The sequence below is a fragment of the Octopus bimaculoides genome, chromosome 26 (genome assembly GCF_046866305.1).
Source record: "Octopus bimaculoides isolate indiv1 chromosome 26, ASM4686630v1, whole genome shotgun sequence".
NCBI classification, from domain to species: domain Eukaryota; kingdom Metazoa; phylum Mollusca; class Cephalopoda; order Octopoda; family Octopodidae; genus Octopus; species Octopus bimaculoides.
In genome coordinates, this window is record NC_142953.1 from 9,279,521 (window position 1) to 9,300,221 (window position 20,701).

The 20,701-nt window shown below is 42.3% G+C and overlaps 1 protein-coding gene and 2 long non-coding RNA genes across 8 annotated transcripts in view; 1 reads left to right on the forward strand and 2 right to left on the reverse strand.

Annotated features, from left to right (window-relative positions):
* The window catches only part of LOC106868878 (uncharacterized), a 702,504-nt gene that overhangs the window by 91,072 nt on the left and 590,731 nt on the right, over positions 1-20,701 (reverse strand). The gene's annotated exons all lie outside the window — the stretch shown is intronic.
* Positions 3,989-9,171, forward strand: LOC149130935 (uncharacterized). The gene is made up of 2 exons (XR_016238536.1): positions 3,989-5,727; positions 6,049-9,171. It is a non-coding gene; the product is annotated as an uncharacterized LOC149130935 (long non-coding RNA).
* On the reverse strand, positions 4,654-11,875 carry LOC149130936 (uncharacterized). Its single transcript, XR_016238537.1, has 2 exons — positions 6,036-11,875; positions 4,654-5,714 (listed from the first exon to the last, which is right to left on the reverse strand). It is a non-coding gene; the product is annotated as an uncharacterized LOC149130936 (long non-coding RNA).

Consider the following 20,701-nt stretch of genomic DNA (forward strand, 5'->3'; position numbering starts at 1 on the left):
ACGTTCGTTCAGTTGTTCATTCGCTCGTACGTTCGTACATACGTACTTAAGTTTATTCGTTCGTACGTACTTTCATTCGTCCATACGTACGTTCGTTCTTTTGTACGTTCGTTCGTACGTACGTTCAATTGTTCATTCGCTCGTTCGTTCTTTCGTTTGTTTGTTCGTCCGTACGTTTATTCGTTCGTTAGTTTGTACATACTTTCGTTCGTTCGTACGTACGTACATTCGTTCGAACGAAGGCATGTTTGTTCGTTCGTACGCACGTTCTTTCGTTCGATCGTTCGTTCGTACTTACGATCGTTTGTACGTGCATTCGTTCGTTCCTTCGTATGTACTATCGTTCCTTCGTACATACGTACGTACGTAAGTTTATTCGTTCTTTTGTACGTTCGTTCCTGCGTACGTACGTTTGTTCGCTGGTTTGGTCGTTCGTACTTACGTTCTTTCGTTCCTTCGTACGTACGTACTATCGTTCGTTCCTGCGTACATTACGTTCGTTCGTACATACGTAAGTTTATTCGTTCGTATGTTCGTTCGTTTGTACGTTCGTGCGTGCGTACGTACATTTGTTCGTTCCTTCATTGCGTTCGTTCGTCCGTACATTCGTACATACGGTCGTACGTTCTTTCGTTCGTTAGTTTGTACGTACGTTCCTTCGTTCGTACGTACGTTTGTTCGATCGTGCGTACGTACGTTCGTTTGTTTGTGTTCGTTCGTTCATTCGCTCGTTCGTATGTACGTTCGTTCGTATGTACGTAAGTTCGTTCGTACGTACGTACGTTCGTTCCTTCCTTCATTACGTTCGTTCGTACATACGTAATTTTATTCGTACGTACGTTCGTTCGTACGTTGGTTCCTTCATTTCGTTCGTATGTACGTACGTACTATCGTTCGTTCGTACATACGTAATTTTATTCGTTCGTACATATGTTCGTTCAGTTGTTCATTCGCTCGTACGTACGTTCGTTCTTTTGTTCGTACGTTCGATCTTTCGTTCGTTCCTTCCTTCATTACGTTCCTTCGTTCGTACATACGTACTTAAATTTATTCGTTCGTTCGTACATACGGACTTAAGTTTATTCGTTCGTCCATACGTACATTCGTTCTTTTGTACGTATGTACGTTCGTTCGTTCTTTCATTCGTTCAATCGCTCGTTCGTTCATTCTTTCATTTGTTTGTTCGTCCGTACGTTTATTCGATCGTACGTTCGTTCGTTAGTTTGTACATACGTTCGTTCGTTCGTACGTACATTCGTTCGAACGAACGCATGTTTGTTCGTTCGTACGCACGTTCTTTCGTTCGTTTGTTCGATCGTACGTTTGTTCGTTCGTACGTACTTTCGTTCATCCATACGTACGTTCGTTCTTTTGTACGTATGTACGTTCGTTCTTTCATTCGTTCGTACGTTCGTTCAATTGTTCATACGTACGTTCGTTCTTTCATTTGTTTATTCGTCCGTACGTTTATTCGTTCGTACGTACGTACATTCGTTTGTTCGTTCGTTCGTTCATATGTACGTTCGTTCGTTTGTACGTGCATTCGTTCGTTCCTTCGTACATTACGTTCGTTCGTATGTACTATCGTACGTACGTACGTAAGTTTATTCGTTCGTATGTTCGTTCGTTTGTACGTTCGTGCGTGCGTACGTACGTTTGTTCGTTCCTTCATTGCGTTCGTTCGTACGTACTATCGTTCGTTCGTACATACGTAAGTTTATTCGTACGTACGTTCGTTCAATTGTTCATTCGTTCGTACGTACGTTCGTTCCGTCGTTCTTTCATTCGTTTGTTCGTACGTACATATGTTCGTACATTCGTACGTACGTTCGTTCTTTCGTTTGTACGTATGTTCGTTCGGTCGTACGTATGTTCGTTAGTTCCTTCGTTCGTTTGTATGTTCTTTCGTTCGTTCGTTTGTACGTACGTACATTCCTTCGCAAGTACATTTGTTCGTTCGTGCGTATATACGTTCGCTCGTATGTACGTTCGTTTGTTCGGTCCTACGTACGCACGTACGTTCGTTCGCTCCTACGTACGCACGTACGTTCGTTCATTCGCTCGTTCGTTCTTTCATTCGTTCGTACGTTCGTTCTTTTGTACATTCGTTCGTTTCCTCGTTTGTTTGTTCGAACGTACGTTCGTTTGTACATACGTACGTACGTTCGTTACTTCATTACGTTCCTTCGTACGTACGTACTATCGTTCGTTAGTACATACGTACGAACGTAAGTTTATTCGCACGTACGTTCGTTTGTTCCTTCGTTCGTACGTATGTTCATTCGTTCGTACGTACGTATGTGTATTCGTTCGTACGTACGTTCGTTCTTTTGTACGTTCGTGCGTATATTCGTTCGTTCTTTCATTTGTTTGTTCGTTCGTTCGTTCTTTCATTTGTTTGTTCGTTCGTTCGTACATCGGTCGTACGTTCTTTCGTTCGTCCATACGTACGTTCGTTCTTTTGTACGTATGTACGTTCTTTCATTCGTTCAATTGTTCATTCGCTCGTTCGTTCGTACGTACATTCGTTCGAACGAACGCATGTTTGTTCGTTCGTACGTACGTTCCTTCGTTCGTACGTACGTACGTTTGCTCGATCGTACGTATGTGCGTACGTACGTTCGTTCCTACGTATGTTCCTTCCTTACGTTCATACATACGTAATTTTATTCGTTCGTACGTTCGTTCGTTCATACGTACGTACGTTCATTCTTTTGTTTGTTCGTTCGTACGTACATTCGTTTGTACGTACGTAAGATTATTCGTTCGTACATACGTTCGTTCAATTGTTCATTCGCTCGTACGTACGTTCGTTCATACGTACTTAAGTTTATTCGTTCGTCCATACGTACGTTCGTTCTTTTGTACGTATGTACGTTCGTTCGTTCCTTCATTACGTTCCCTCGTTCGTTAGTTAATTCGTTCGTTTGTACGTCTGTTCGTACGTTCGTTCGGCCGTTAGTTCCGTCGTTCGTTTGTACATTCATTCGTATGTTCTTTCGTTCGTTTGTTCGTACATACGTTCGTTCCTTCTTTTGTTCGTACGTACGTTTGTTCGTTCATACGTACAGTCGTTCGTTCGTTCCTTCGTTTGTTCGTTCGTTTGTACGTTCCTTCGTACGTACATTTGTTCGTTCGTACGTATGTACGTTCAGTCCTACGTACGCTCGTTCATTCGTACGTACGTACGTTCGGTCGTTCGTTTCTTCGTTTGTTTGTACATACATACGTACGTACGTTTGTTACTTCATTACGTTCCTTCGTACGTACGTACGTACTATCGTTCGTTCGTACATACGTACGAACGAAAGTTTATTCGTACGTACGTTCGTTCGTTCATACGTACGTTCGTTTGTTCCTTCGTTCGTACGTATGTTCATTCGTTCGTTCGTACGTATGTGTATTCGTTCGTACGTACGTTCGTTCTTTTGTACGTTCGTGCGTATATTCGTTCGTTCATTACGTTCCTTTGTGCGTTCGTTCGTACGTTCTTTCGTTCGTTAGTTTGTACGTACGTTCCTTCGTTCGTACGTACGTTTGTTCGATCGTGCGTACGTACGTTCGTTCCTACGTATGTTCGTTTGTTTGTGTTTGTTCGTTCGTTCGTATGTACGTTCGTTCGTATGTACGTAAGTTCGTTCGTACGTACGTACGTTCGTTCCTTCCTTCATTACGTTCGTTCGTACATACGTAATTTTATTCGTACGTACGTTCGTAATTTTATTCGTACGTACGTTCGTTCGTACGTTGGTTCCTTCATTTCGTTCGTTCGTACGTACTATCGTTCGTTCGTACATACGTAATTTTATTCGTTCGTACATATGTTCGTTCAGTTGTTCATTCGCTCGTACGTACGTTCGTTCTTTTGTTCGTACGTTCGATCTTTCGTTCGTTCCTTCCTTCATTACGTTCCTTCGTTCGTACATACATACTTAAATTTATTCGTTCGTTCGTACATACGGACTTAAGTTTATTCGTTCGTCCATACGTACGTTCGTTCTTTTGTACGTATGTACGTTCGTTCGTTCTTTCATTCGTTCAATTGTTCATTCGCTCGTTCGTTCATTCTTTCATTTGTTTGTTCGTCCGTACGTTTATTCGATCGTACGTTCGTTCGTACGTACATTCGTTCGAACGAACGCATGTTTGTTCGTTCGTACGCACGTTCTTTCGTTCGTTTGTTCGATCGTACGTTTGTTCGTTCGTACGTATGTTCGTTCGTTCATTCGCTCGTTCGTATGTACGTTCGTTCGTTTGTCCGTGCATTCGTTCGTTCCTTCGTACATTACGTTCGTTCGTATGTACTATCGTTCCTTCGTACATACGTAAGTTTATTCGTTCTTTTGTACGTTCGTTCCTGCGTACGTACGTTTGTTCGCTCGTTTGGTCGTTCGTACTTACGTTCTTTCGTTCCTTCATTACGTTCCTTCGTACGTATGTACTATCGTTCGTTCCTGCGTACATTACGTTCGTTCGTATGTTCGTTCGTTTGTACGTACGTACGTTTGTTCGTTCCTTCATTGCGTTCGTTCGTACTATCGTTCGTTCGTACATACGTAAGTTTATTCGTACGTACGTTCGTTCAATTGTTCATTCGTTCGTACGTACGTTCGTTCCGTCGTTCTTTTGTTCGTACGTTCGTTCTTTCATTCGTTTGTTCGTACGTACATATGTTCGTTCGATCGTCCGTACATTCGTTGTTTCGTTTGTACGTATGTTCGTTCGGTCGTACGTATGTTCGTTAGTTCCTTCGTTCATTTGTATGTTCTTTCGTTCGTTCGTTTGTACGTACGTACATTTGTTCGTTCGTACGTATATACGTTCGTTCGTATGTACGTTCGTTCGTTCATACGTACGTTCGTTCGGTCCTACGTACGCACGTACGTTCGTTCATTCGCTCGTTCATACGTACGTTCGTTCTTTCATTTGTTTGTTCGTTCGTTCGTACATACGGTCGTACGTTCTTTCGTTCGTTAGTTTGTACGTACGTTCCTTCGTTCGTACGTATGTACGTACGTTTGTTCGTTCGTTCGTTTGCTCGATCGTGCGCACGTACGTTCGTTCACGTATGTTTGTGTTTGTTCGTTCATTCGCTCGTTCGTTCGTATGTACGTAAGTTCGTTCGTACGTACGTACGTTCGTTCCTTCCTTCATTACGTTCGTTCGTTCGTACATACATAATTTTATTCGTACGTTCGTTGGTTCCTTCGTTCGTACATACGTAAGTTTATTCGTTCGTACATACGTTCGTTCAGTTGTTCATTCGCTCGTACGTACGTTCGCACGTTCGATCTTTCGTTCGTACATACGTACTTAAGTTTATTCGTTCGTACGTACTTTCGTTCGTCCATACGTACGTTCGTTCTTTTGTACGTATGTACGTTCGTTCTTTCATTCGTTCGTACGTTCGTTCAATTGTTCATACGTACGTTCGTTCTTTCATTTGTTTATTCGTCCGTACGTTTATTCGTTCGTACGTTCGTTAGTTTGTACATACGTTCGTACGTACGTAAATTCGTTTCTTCGTTCGTTCGTTCATATGTACGTTCGTTCGTTTGTACGTGCATTCGTTCGTTCCTTCGTACATTACGTTCGTTCGTATGTACTATCGTACGTACGTACGTAAGTTTATTCGTTCGTATGTTCGTTCGTTTGTACGTTCGTGCGTGCGTACGTACGTTTGTTCGTTCCTTCATTGCGTTCGTTCGTACGTACTATCGTTCGTTCGTACATACGTAAGTTTATTCGTACGTACGTTCGTTCGTTCAATTGTTCATTCGTTCGTACGTACGTTCGTTCCGTCGTTCTTTTGTTCATTCGTTTGTTCGTACATTCGTACGTACGTTCGTTCTTTCGTTTGTACGTATGTTCGTTCGGTCGTACGTATGTTCGTTAGTTCCTTCGTTCGTTTGTATGTTCTTTCGTTCGTTCGTTTGTACGTACGTACATTCCTTCGCACGTACATTTGTTCGTTCGTGCGTATATACGTTCGCTCGTATGTACGTTCGTTTGTTCGGTCCTACGTACGCACGTACGTTCGTTCATTAGCTCGTTCGTTCTTTCATACATTCGTTCGTTTCCTCGTTTGTTTGTTCGAACGTACGTTCGTTTGTACATACGTACGTACGTTCGTTACTTCATTACGTTCCTTCGTACGTACGTACTATCGTTCGTTCGTACATACGTACGAACGTAAGTTTATTCGTACGTACGTTCGTTTGTTCCTTCGTTCGTTTGTTCGTACATACGTACGAACGTAAGTTTATTCGTACGTACGTTCGTTTGTTCCTTCGTTCGTACGTATGTTCATTCGTTCGTACGTACGTATTTGTATTCGTTCGTACGTATGTGTATTCGTTCGTTCTTTTGTACGTTCGTGCGTATATTCGTTCGTTCATTACGTTCCTTTGTGCGTTCGTTCGTTCTTTCATTTGTTTGTTCGTTCGTACATACGGTCGTACGTTCTTTCGTTCGTTAGTTTGTACGTACGTACGTTTGTTCGATCGTGCGTACGTACGTTCGTTCCTACGTATGTTCGTTTGTTTGTGTTTGTTCGTTCGTTCGTTCATTCGCTCGTTCGTATGTACGTAACTTCGTTCGTACGTACGTTCCTTCCTTCATTACGTTCGTACATACATAATTTTATTCGTACGTACGTTCGTTCCTTCATTCGTTCGTACATACGTTCGTTCAGTTGTTCATTCGCTCGTACGTTCGTACATACGTACTTAAGTTTATTCGTTCGTACGTACTTTCATTCGTCCATACGTACGTTCGTTCTTTTGTACGTTCGTTCGTACGTACGTTCAATTGTTCATTCGCTCGTTCGTTCTTTCGTTTGTTTGTTCGTCCGTACGTTTATTCGTTCGTTAGTTTGTACATACTTTCGTTCGTTCGTACGTACGTACATTCGTTCGAACGAAGGCATGTTTGTTCGTTCGTACGCACGTTCTTTCGTTCGATCGTTCGTTCGTACTTACGATCGTTTGTACGTGCATTCGTTCGTTCCTTCGTATGTACTATCGTTCCTTCGTACATACGTACGTACGTAAGTTTATTCGTTCTTTTGTACGTTCGTTCCTGCGTACGTACGTTTGTTCGCTGGTTTGGTCGTTCGTACTTACGTTCTTTCGTTCCTTCGTACGTACGTACTATCGTTCGTTCCTGCGTACATTACGTTCGTTCGTACATACGTAAGTTTATTCGTTCGTATGTTCGTTCGTTTGTACGTTCGTGCGTGCGTACGTACATTTGTTCGTTCCTTCATTGCGTTCGTTCGTCCGTACATTCGTACGTACGTACGTTCGTTCTTTCGTTTGTAAGTATGTTCGTACGTTCGTTCGGTCGTACGTACGTTCGTTAGTTCCTTCGTTCATTTGTATGTTCTTTCGTTCGTTTGTACGTACGTACATTTGTTCGTTCGTTCGTTCATACGTACGTTCGTTCGGTCCTACGTACGTTCGTTACTTCATTACGTTCCTTCGTACGTACGTACTATCGTTCGTTCGTACATACGTACGAACGTAAGTTTATTCGTACGTACGTTCGTTTGTTCCTTCGTTCTTTCGTTCGTACATACGTACGAACGTAAGTTTATTCGTACGTACGTTCGTTTGTTCCTTCGTTCGTACGTATGTTCATTCGTTCGTACGTACGTACGTGTATTCGTTCGTACGTATGTGTATTCGTTCGTACGTACGTTCGTTCTTTTGTACGTTCGTGCGTATATTCGTTCGTTCATTACGTTCCTTTGTGCGTTCGTTCGTTCTTTCATTTGTTTGTTCGTTCGTACATACGGTCGTACGCTCTTTCGTTCGTTAGTTTGTACGTACGTACGTTTGTTCGATCGTGCGTACGTACGTTCGTTCCTACGTATATTCGTTTGTTTGTGTTTGTTCGTTCATTCGCTCGTTCGTATGTACGTAAGTTCGTTCGTACGCACGTTCCTTCCTTCATTACGTTCGTACATACATAATTTTATTCGTACGTACGTTCGTTCCTTCATTCGTTCGTACATACGTTCGTTCGGTTGTTCATTCGCTCGTACGTTCGTACATAAGTACTTAAGTTTATTCGTTCGTTCGTATATACGGACTTAAGTTTATTCGTTCGTACGTACTTTCGTTCGTCCATACGTACGTTCGTTCTTTTGTACGTTCGTTCGTACGTACGTTCAATTGTTCATTCGCTCGTTCGTTTGTTTGTTCGTCCGTACGTTTATTCGTTCGTTCGTACGTACGTACCCGTACATTCGTTCGAACGAAGGCATGTTTGTTCGTTCGTACGCACGTTCTTTCGTTCGATCGTTCGTTCGTACTTACGTTCGTTTGTACGTGCATTCGTTCGTTCCTTCGTACATTACGTTCGTTCGTATGTACTATCGTTCCTTCGTTCATTTGTATGTTCTTTCGTTCGTTCGTTTGTACGTACGTACATTTGTTCGTTCGTTCGTTCATACGTACGTTCGTTCGGTCCTACGTACGTTCGTTACTTCATTACGTTCCTTCGTACGTACGTACTATCGTTCGTTCGTACATACGTACGAACGTAAGTTTATTCGTACGTACGTTCGTTCGTTTGTTCCTTCGTTCGTACGTATGTTCATTCGTTCGTACGTACTTTCGTTCGTTCGTACGTTCGTTCTTTTGTACGTTCGTGCGTATATTCGTTCGTTCATTACGTTCCTTTGTGCGTTCGTTCGTACGTTCGTTCTTTCATGTTTGTTCGTTCGTTCGTACATACGGTCGTACGTTCTTTCGTTCGTTAGTTTGTACGTACGTTCCTTCGTTCGTATGTATGTACGTACGTTTGTTCGTTCGCTCGATCGTGCGTACGTACGTTCGTTCGTATGTTCGTTCGTTCGTACGTACGTTCGTATGTACGTAAGTTCGTTCGTACGTACGTACGTACGTTCGTTCCTTCCTTCATTACGTTCGTTCGTACATACATAATTTTATTCGTACGTACGTTCGTACGTTGGTTCCTTCATTTCGTTCCTTCGTTCGTTCTTTTGTTCGTTTGTTCGTACGTTCGTTCCTTCCTTCATTACGTTCGTTCGTACATACGTACTTAAGTTTATTCATTCGTACGTACTTTCGTTCGTCCATACGTACGTTCGTTCTTTTGTACGTATGTACGTTCGTTTGTTCCTACGTTCTTTCATTCGTTCGTTCAATTGTTCATACATACGTTCGTTCAATTGTTCATACGTACGTTCGTTCTTTCATTTGTTTGTTCGTCCGTACGTTTATTCGTTCGTACGTTCGTTCGTTCGTTTGTTCGATCGTACGTTTGTTCGATCGTACGTTTGTTCGTTCGTACGTATGTTCGTTCATTCGCTCGTTTGTACGTGCATTCGTTCGTTCCTTCGTACATTACGTTCGTTCGTATGTACTATCGTTCCTTAGTACATACGTACGTATGTAAGTTTATTCGTTCTTTTGTACGTTCGTTCCTGCGTACGTACGTTTGTTCGTTCGTACTTACGTTCTTTCGTTCCTTCATTACGTTCCTTCGTACGTATGTACTATCGTTCGTTCCTGCGTACATTACGTTCGTTCGTTTGTACGTTTGTGCGTACGTACGTTTGTTCGTTCCTTCATTGCGTTCGTTCGTACTATCGTTCGTTCGTACATACGTAAGTTTATTCGTACGTACGTTCGTTCAATTGTTCATTCGTTCGTACGTACGTTCGTTCCGTCGTTCTTTTGTTCGTACGTTCGTTCTTTCATTCGTTTGTTCGTACGTACATATGTTCGTTCGTTCGTCCGTACATTCGTTGTTTCGTTTGTACGTATGTTCGTTAGTTCCTTCGTTCATTTGTATGTTCTTTCGTTCGTTCGTTTGTACGTACGTACATTCCTTCGTACGTACATTTGTTCGTTCGTACGTATATACGTTCGTTCGTATGTACGTTCGTTCGTTCATACGTACGTTCGTTCGGTCCTACGTACGCACGTACGTTCGTTCATTCGCTCGTTCGTACGTACGTTCGTTCTTTCATTTGTTTGTTCGTTCGTTCGTACATACGGTCGTACGTTCTTTCGTTCGTTAGTTTGTACGTACGTTCCTTCGTTCGTACGTATGTACGTACGTTCGTTCGTTTGCTCGATCGTGCGCACGTACGTTCGTTCACGTATGTTTGTGTTTGTTCGTTCATTCGCTCGTTCGTTCGTACGTACGTACGTACGTTCGTTCCTTCCTTCATTACGTTCGTTCGTTCGTACATACATAATTTTATTCGTACGTACGTTCGTTCGTTCGTTGGTTCCTTCGTTCGTACATACGTTCGTTCAGTTGTTCATTCGCTCGTACGTACGTTCGCACGTTCGATCTTTCGTTCGTACATACGTACTTAAGTTTATTCGTTCGTACGTACTTTCGTTCGTCCATACGTACGTTCGTTCTTTTGTACGTATGTACGTTCCTTCAATTGTTCATACGTACGTTCGTTCTTTCATTTGTTTATTCGTCCGTACGTTTATTCGTTCGTACGTTCATTAGTTTGTACATACGTTCGTACGTACGTACATTCGTTTGTTCGTTCATATGTACGTTCGTTCGTTTGTACGTGCATTCGTTTGTTCCTTCGTACATTACGTTCGTTCGTATGTACTATCGTACGTACGTACATAAGTTTATTCGTTCGTATGTTCGTGCGTGCGTACGTACGTTTGTTCGTTCCTTCATTAGCTCGTTCGTTCTTTCATTCGTTCGTACGTTCGTTCTTTTGTACATTCGTTCGTTTCCACGTTCGTTTGTACATACGTACGTACGTTCGTTACTTCATTACGTTCCTTCGTACGTACGTACTATCGTTCGTTCGTACATACGTACGAACGTAAGTTTATTCGTACGTACGTTCGTTTGTTCCTTCGTTCTTTTGTTCGTACATACGTACGAACGTAAGTTTATTCGTACGTACGTTCGTTTGTTCCTTCGTTCGTACGTATGTTCATTCGTTCGTACGTACGTTCGTTCTTTTGTACGTTCGTGCGTATATTCGTTCGTTCATTACGTTCCTTTGTGCGTTCGTTCGTTCTTTCATTTGTTTGTTCGTTCGTACATACGGTCGTACGTTCTTTCGTTCGTTAGTTTGTACGTACGTACGTTTGTTCGATCGTGCGTACGTACGTTCGTTCCTACGTATGTTCGTTTGTTTGTGTTTGTTCGTTCGTTCGTTCATTCGCTCGTTCGTATGTACGTAAGTTCGTTCGTACGTACGTTCCTTCCTTCATTACGTTCGTACATACATAATTTTATTCGTACGTACGTTCGTTCCTTCATTCGTTCGTTCAGTTGTTCATTCGCTCGTACGTTCGTACATACGTACTTAAGTTTATTCGTTCGTACGTACTTTCGTTCGTCCATACATACGTTCGTTCTTTTGTACGTTCGTTCGTACGTACGTTCAATTGTTCATTCGCTCGTTCGTTCTTTCGTTTGTTTGTTCGTACGTTCGTTCGTTAGTTTGTACATACTTTCGTTCGTTCGTACGTACGTACATTCGTTCGAACGAAGGCATGTTTGTTCGTTCGTACGCACGTTCTTTCGTTCGATCGTTCGTTCGTACTTACGTTCGTTTGTACGTGCATTCGTTCGTTCCTTCGTACATTACGTTCGTTCGTATGTACTATCGTTCCTTCGTACATACGTAAATTTATTCGTTCTTTTGTACGTTCGTTCCTGCGTACGTACGTTTGTTCGCTGGTTTGGTCGTTCGTACTTACGTTCTTTCGTTCCTTCGTACGTACGTACTATCGTTCGTTCCTGCGTACATTACGTTCGTTCGTATGTTCGTTCGTTTGTACGTTCGTGCGTGCGTACGTACGTTTGTTCGTTCCTTCATTGCGTTCGTTCGTACGTACTATCGTTCGTTCAATTGTTCATTCGTTCGTACGTACGTTCGTTCCGTCGTTCTTTTGTTCGTTCTTTCATTCGTTTCTTCGTTCGTCCGTACATACGTTCGTTCTTTCGTTTGTAAGTATGTTCGTACGTTCGTTCGGTCGTACGTACGTTCGTTAGTTCCTTCGTTCATTTGTATGTTCTTTCGTTCGTTTGTACGTACTTACATTTGTTCGTTACTTCATTACGTTCCTTCGTTCGTACGTACTATCGTTCGTTCGTACATACGTACGAACGTAAGTTTATTCGTACGTACGTTCGTTTGTTCCTTCGTTCGTACGTATGTTCATTCGTTCGTACGTACGTATGTGTATTCGTTCGTACGTACGTTCGTTCTTTTGTACGTTCGTGCGTATATTCGTTCGTTCGTTCTTTCATTTGTTTGTTCGTTCGTTAGTTTGTACGTACGTACGTTTGTTCGATCGTGCGTACGTACGTTCGTTCCTACGTATATTCGTTTGTTTGTGTTTGTTCGTTCATTCGCTCGTTCGTATGTACGTAAGTTCGTTCGTACGCACGTTCCTTCCTTCATTACGTTCGTACATACATAATTTTATTCGTACGTACGTTCGTTCCTTCATTCGTTCGTACATACGTTCGTTCGGTTGTTCATTCGCTCGTACGTTCGTACATACGTACTTAAGTTTATTCGTTCGTTCGTATATACGGACTTAAGTTTATTCGTTCGTACGTACTTTCGTTCGTCCATACGTACGTTCGTTCTTTTGTACGTTCAATTGTTCATTCGCTCGTTCGTTTGTTTGTTCGTCCGTACGTTTATTCGTTCGTACGTTCGTTCGTTAGTTTGTACATACTTTCGTTCGTTCGTACGTACGTACATTCGTTCGAACGAAGGCATGTTTGTTCGTTCGTACGCACGTTCTTTCGTTCGATCGTTCGTTCGTACTTACGTTCGTTTGTACGTCCATTCGTTCGTTCCTTCGTACATTACGTTCGTTCGTATGTACTATCGTTCCTTCGTACATACGTACGTACGTAAGTTTATTCGTTCTTTTGTACGTTCGTTCCTGCGTACGTACGTTTGTTCGCTGGTTTGGTCGTTCGTACTTACGTTCTTTCGTTCCTTCGTACGTACGTACTATCGTTCGTTCCTGCGTACATTACGTTCGTTCGTACATACGTAAGTTTATTCGTTCGTATGTTCGTTCGTTTGTACGTTCGTGCGTGCGTACGTACGTTTGTTCGTTCCTTCATTGCGTTCGTTCGTACGTACTATCGTTCGTTCGTACGTACTATCGTTCGTTCAATTGTTCATTCGTTCGTACGTACGTTCGTTCCGTCGTTCTTTTGTTCGTACGTTCGTTCTTTCATTCGTTTCTTCGTTCGTCCGTACATTCGTTCTTTCGTTTGTAAGTATGTTCGTACGTTCGTTCGGTCGTACGTATGTTCGTTAGTTCCTTCGTTCATTTGTATGTTCTTTCGTTCGTTCGTTTGTACGTACGTACATTTGTTCGTTCGTTCGTTCATACGTACGTTCGTTTGGTCCTACGTACGTTCGTTACTTCATTACGTTCCTTCGTACGTACGTACTATCGTTCGTTCGTACATACGTACGAACGTAAGTTTATTCGTACGTACGTTCGTTCGTTCCTTCGTTCGTACGTATGTTCATTCGTTCGTTCGTACGTTCGTTCTTTTGTACGTTCGTTCATTACGTTCCTTTGTGCGTTCGTTCGTACGTTCGTTCTTTCATGTTTGTTCGTTCGTTCGTACATACGGTCGTACGTTCTTTCGTTCGTTAGTTTGTACGTACGTTCCTATGTATGTACGTACGTACGTTTGTTCGTTCGCTCGATCGTGCGTACGTACGTTCGTTCGTACGTATGTTCGTTCGTTCGTACGTTCGTTCATTCGCTCGTTCGTATGTACGTAAGTTCGTTCCTTCCTTCATTACGTTCGTTCGTACATACATAATTTTATTCGTACGTACGTTCGTTCCTTCATTTCGTTCGTACATACGTTCGTTCTTTTGTTCGTTTGTTCGTTCCTTCCTTCATACGTACTTAAGTTTATTCATTCGTACGTACTTTCGTTCGTCCATACGTACGTTCGTTCTTTTGTACGTATGTACGTTCGTTTGTTCCTACGTTCTTTCATTCGTTCGTACGTACGTTCGTTCAATTGTTCATACGTACGTTCGTTCAATTGTTCATACGTACGTTCGTTCTTTCATTTGTTTGTTCGTCCGTACGTTTATTCGTTCGTTCGTTCGTTTGTTCGATCGTACGTTTGTTCGTTCGTACGTATGTTCGTTCATTCGCTCGTTTGTACGTGCATTCGTTCGTTCCTTCGTACATTACGTTCGTTCGTATGTACTATCGTTCCTTCGTACATACGTACGTATGTAAGTTTATTCGTTCTTTTGTACGTTCGTTCCTGCGTACGTACGTTTGTTCGATCGTACTTACGTTCCTTCGTACGTACGTACTATCGTTCGTTCCTGCGTACATTACGTTCGTACATACGTAAGTTTATTCGTTCGTTTGTACGTTCGTGCGTGCGTACGTACATTTGTTCGTTCCTTCATTGCGTTCGTTCGTACGTACATACGTAAGTTTATTCGTACGTACGTTCGTTCAATTGTTCATTCGTTCGTACGTACGTTCGTTCCGTCGTTCTTTTGTTCGTACGTTCGTTCAATTGTTCATTCGTTCGTACGTACGTTCGGTCGTTCTTTTGTTCGTACGTTCGTTCTTTCGTACGCACGTTCGTTCGTTCTTTCATTCGTTTGTTCGTACGTACATATGTTCGTTCGTTCGTCCGTACATTCGTTCTTTCGTTTGTACGTTCGTTCGGTCGTACGTATGTTCGTTAGTTCCTTCGTTCGTTCGTTTGTACGTACGTACATTTGTTCGTTCGTACGTATATACGTTCGTTCGTTCATACGTACTTAAGTTTATTCGTTCGTTCTTTTGTACGTAGGTACGTAAGTTCGTTCTTTCATTCGTTCGTTCAATTGTTCATTCGCTCGTTCGTTCTTTCATTTGTTTGTTCGTCCGTACGTTTATTCGTTCGTACGTTCGTTCGTTAGTTTGTACATACGTTCGTACGTACGTACATTCGTTCGAACGAACGCATGTTTGTTCGTTCGTACGCACATTCTTTCGTTCGTACGTATGTACGTTCGTTCGTACTTACGTTCGTTTGTACGTGCATTCGTTCGTTCCTTCGTACATACGTACGTACGTAAGTTTATTCGTTCTTTTGTACGTTCGTTCCTGCGTACGTACGTTTGTTCGCTCGTTTGGTCGTTCGTACATACGTAAGTTTATTCGTTCGTGCGTGCGTGCGTACGTTTGTTCGTTCGTACATACGTAAGTTTATTCGTACGTACGTTCGTTCAATTGTTCATTCGTTCGTACGTACGTTCGTTCCGTCGTTCTTTTGTTCGTACGTTCGTTCTTTCGTTCGTCCGTACATTCGTACATACGTTCGTTCTTTCGTTTGCACGTATGTTCGTTAGTTCGTTCGTTCGTTTGTACGTACGTACATTTGTTCGTTCGTACGTATATACGTTCGTTCGTACGTACGTTCGTTCGGTCCTACGTACGCACGTACGTTCTTTCATTCGTTCGTTACTTCATTACGTTCCTTCGTACGTACTATCGTTCGTTCGTACATACGTACGAACGTAAGTTTATTCGTACGTACGTTCGTTTGTTCCTTCGTTCGTACGTATGTTCATTCGTTCTTTTGTACGTTCGTTCGTTCATTACGTTCCTTTGTGCGTTCGTTCTTTCATTTGTTTGTTCGTTCGTTCGTACATACGGTCGTACGTTCTTTCGTTCGTTAGTTTGTACGTACGTTCCTTCGTTCGTACGTATGTACGTACGTTTGTTCGTTCGTTCGATCGTTCGTTCCTACGTATGTTCGTTTGTTTGTGTTTGTTCGTTCGTTCGTACGTACGTTCGTTCATTCGTATGTACGTTCGTTCGTATGTACGTAAGTTCGTTCGTACGTACGTTCGTTCCTTCCTTCATTACGTTCGTTCGTTCGTACATACATAATTTTCTTCGTACGTACGTTCGTTCATACGTACTTATGTTCGTTCGTACGTTGGTTCCTTCATTTCGTTCCTTCGTTCGTACGTACTATCGTTCGTTCGTACATACGTTCGTTCAGTTGTTCATTCGCTCGTACGTACGTTCGTTCGTTTGTTCGTACGTTCGATCTTTCGTTCGTTCCTTCCTTCATTACGTTCGTTCGTTCGTACATACGTACTTAAGTTTATTCGTTCGTTCGTACATACGGACTTAAGTTTATTCGTTCGTACGTACGTTCGTTCTTTTGTACGTATGTACGTTCGTTCGTTCTTTCATTCGTTCGTACGTACGTTCGTTCAATTGTTCATTCGCTCGTTCGTTCATACGTACGTTCGTTCAATTGTTCATTCGCTCGTTCGTTCATACGTACGTTCTTTCGTTCTTTCATTTGTTTGTTCGTCCGTACGTTCGTTCGTACGTACGTACATTCGTTCGAACGAAGGCATGTTTGTTCGTTCGTACGCACGTTCTTTCGTTCGTTTGTTCGATCGTACGTTTGTTCGTTCCTTCGTACATTACGTTTGTTCGTATGTACTATCGTTCCTTCGTACATACGTACGTAAGTTTATTCGTTCTTTTGTACGTTCGTTCCTGCGTACGTACGTTTGTTCGCTGGTTTGGTCGTTCGTACTTACGTTCTTTCGTTCCTTCGTACGTACGTACTATCGTTCGTACATACGTAAGTTTATTCGTTCGTATGTTCGTTCGTTTGTACGTTCGTGCGTGCGTACGTACGTTTGTTCGTTCCTTCATACGTACTATCGTTCGTTCAATTGTTCATACGTACGTTCGTTCCGTCGTTCTTTTGTTCGTACGTTCGTTCTTTCATTCGTTTCTTCGTTCGTCCGTACATTCGTTCTTTCGTTTGTAAGTATGTTCGTACGTTCGTTCGGTCGTACGTATGTTCGTTAGTTCCTTCGTTCATTTGTATGTTCGTTCGTTTGTACGTACGTACATTTGTTCGTTCGTACGTATATACGTTCGTTCGTATGTACGTTCGTTCGTTCATACGTACGTTCGTTCGGTCCTACGTTCGCACGTACGTTCGTTACGTTCCTTCTTACGTACGTACTATCGTTCGTTCGTACATACGTACGAACGTAAGTTTATTCGTACGTACGTTCGTTTGTTCCTTCGTTCGTACGTATGTTCATTCGTTCGTACGTACTTTCGTTCGTTCGTGCGTATATTCGTTCGTACGTTCGTTCTTTCATGTTTGTTCGTTCGTTCGTACATACGGTCGTACGTTCTTTCGTTCATTAGTTTGTACGTACGTTCCTTCGTTCGTACGTACGTTTGTTCGATCGTGCGTACGTACGTTCGTTCCTACGTATGTTCGTTCGTTCGTTCATTCGCTCGTTCGTATGTACGTAAGTTCGTTCGTACGTACGTACGTTCGTTCCTTCCTTCATTACGTTCGTTCGTTCTTACATACATAATTTTATTCGTACGTACGTTCGTTCGTACGTACGTACTATCGTTCGTTCGTACATACGTTCGTTCTTTTGTTCGTACGTTCGTTCTTTTGTTCGTACGTTCGTTCGTTTGTCCGTGCATTCGTTCGTTCCTTCGTACATTACGTTCGTTCGTATGTACTATCGTTCCTTCGTACATACGTAAGTTTATTCGTTCTTTTGTACGTTCGTTCCTGCGTACGTACGTTTGTTCGCTCGTTTGGTCGTTCGTACTTACGTTCTTTCGTTCCTTCATTACGTTCCTTCGTACGTACGTACTATCGTTCGTTCGTTCCTTCATTGCGTTCGTTCGTTCGTACATACGTAAGTTTATTCGTACGTTCGTTCGTTCAATTGTTCATTCGTTCGTACGTTCCGTCGTTCTTTTGTTCGTTCTTTCATTCGTTTGTTCGTTCGTCCGTACGTTCTTTCGTTTGTACGTACGTACATTCCTTCGTACGTACATTTGTTCGTACGTATGTACGTTCGTTCGTTCGGTCCTACGTACGCACGTTCATTCGCTCGTTCGTACGTACGTTCGGTCGTTCGTTCTTTCATTCGTTCGTTTGTACGTTCGTTCGTTTCCTCGTTTGTTTGTTCGAACGTACGTTCGTTCGTTACTTCATTACGCTCCTTCGTACGTACGTACTATCGTTCGTTCGTACATACGTACGAACGTAAGTTTATTCGTACGTACGTTCGTTCATACGTACGTTCGTTTGTTCCTTCGTTCTTTCGTACGAACTTTCGTTCGTTCGTGCATATATTCGTTCGTTCATTACGTTCGTTCGTACGTTCTTTCATTTGTTTGTTCGTTCGTACATACGTTCTTTCGTTCGTTAGTTTGTACGTACGTTTGTTCGTTCGTTTGCTCGATCGTGCGTACGTACGTTCGTTCCTACGTATGTTCGTTTGTTTGTGTTCATTCGCTCGTTCGTACGTACGTACGTTCCTTCCTTCATTACGTTCGTTCGTTCGTACATACATCATTTTATTCGTTCGTTCGTACGTTCGTTCCTTCATTTCGTTCCTTCGTTCGTACGTACGTACGTACTATCGTTCGTTCGTACATACGTAAGTTTATTCGTTCGTTCAGTTGTTCATTCGCTCGTACGTACGTTCGTTCTTTTGTTCGTTCCTTCCTTCATTATGTTCGTTCGTACGTACGTACTTAAGTTTATTCGTTCGTTCGTACATACGGACTGAAGTTTATTCGTTCGTTCGTACATACGGACTGAAGTTTATTCGTTCGTACGTACTTTCGTTCGTCCATACGTACGTTCGTTCGTTCAATTGTTCATTCGCTCGTTCGTTCTTTCATTTGTTTGTCCGTACGTTTATTCGTTAGTTTGTACATACGTTCGTTCGTTCGTACGTACATTCGTTCGAACGAACGCATGTTTGTTCGTTCGTACGTATGTTCGTTCATTCGTTCGTTCGTATGTACGTTCGTTCGTACTTACGTTCGTTTGTACGTGCATTCGTTCGTTCCTTCGTACATTACGTTCGTTCGTATGTACTATCGTTCCTTCGTACATACGTAAGTTTATTCGTTCTTTTGTTCGCTCGTTTGGTCGTTCGTACTTACGTTCTTTCGTTCCTTCATTACGTTCCTTCGTACGTACGTACTATCGTTCGTTCCTGCGTACATTACATTCGTTCGTTCGTACATACGGAAGTTTATTTGTTCGTATGTTCGTTCGTTTGTACGTTCGTGCGTGCGTACGTACGTTTGTTCGTTCGTACATACGTAAGTTTATTCGTACGTACGTTCAATTGTTCATTCGTTCGTACGTACGTATATACGTTCGTTCGTTCGGTCCTACGTACGCACGTACGTTCGTTCATTCGCTCGTTCGTACGTACGTTCGTTCTTTCATTTGTTTGTTCGTTCGTTCGTACATACGGTCGTACGTTCTTTCGTCCGTTAGTTTGTACGTACGTTCCTTCGTTCGTACGTATGTACGTTTGCTCGATTGTGCGTACGTACGTTCGTTCACGTATGTTCGTTCGTTCGTACGTACGTTCGTTCCTTCCTTCATTACGTTCGTTCGTTCGTTGGTTCCTTCATTTCGTACGTACGTACTATCGTTCGTTCGTACATACGTAAGCTTATTCGTTCGTACATACGTTGGTTCAGTTGTTCATTCGCTCGTACGTACGTTCGTTCTTTTGTTCGTTCGTACGTTCGATCTTTCGTTCGTACATACGTACTTAAGTTTATTCGTTCGTTCGTACATACGGACTTAAGTTTATTCGTTCGTATGTACTTTCGTTCGTCCATACGTACGTTCGTTCTTTTGTACGTATGTACGTTCGTTCGTTCTTTCATTTGTTTATTCGTCCGTACGTTTATTCGTTCGTACGTTCCTTCGTTCGTTAGTTTGTACATACGTTTGTTCGTTCGTACGTACGTACATTCGTTTGTTCGATCGTACGTTTGTTCGTTCGTACTTACGTTCGTTTGTACGTTTATTCGTTCGTTCCTTCGTACATTACGTTCGTTCGTATGTACTATCGTTCCTTCGTACATACGTACGTACGTAAGTTTATTCGTTCTTTTGTACGTTTGTTCGCTCGTACTTACGTTCTTTCGTTCCTTCATTACGTTCCTTCGTACGTACGTACTATCGTTCGTTCATAGGTACGTTCGTTTGTTCCTTCGTTCTTTTGTTCGTTCATTTGTACCTTTGTTCGTACGTACGTTCATTCGTACGTATGTGTATTCGTTCCTTCATACGTACGTTCGTTCATTCGTACTTACGTTTGTTCGTACGTTCGTTCGTTCGTTCGTTCCTTCGTTCGTTCGTTCCTTCGTTCGTTCGTTTGTGCGTTCGTTCTTTCATTTGTTAGTTTGTACGTACGTTCGTTCCTACGTATGTTCGTTTGTTTGTTCGTTCGTATGTACGTAAGTTCGTTCCTTCCTTCATTACATTCGTACAAACGTAATTTTATTCGTACGTACGTTTGTTCGTTCTTACGTACATTCGTATGTACGTACGTTCGTTCGTACCTTCATTTCGTTCCTTCGTACTATTGTTCGTTCGAATGAAAGAACGACGGAACGTACGTACGAACGAATGAACAATTGAACGAACGAACGTACGTACGAATAAACTTACGTATGCACGAACGAACGATAGTACGTACGTACGAAGGAACGAACGAAAGTACGCACGAACGAACGTACAAACGAACGAACGTACGTACAAACGAATAAACTTACGTACGTACGTATGTACAAACGAACGATAGTACATACGAACGAACGTAATGTAC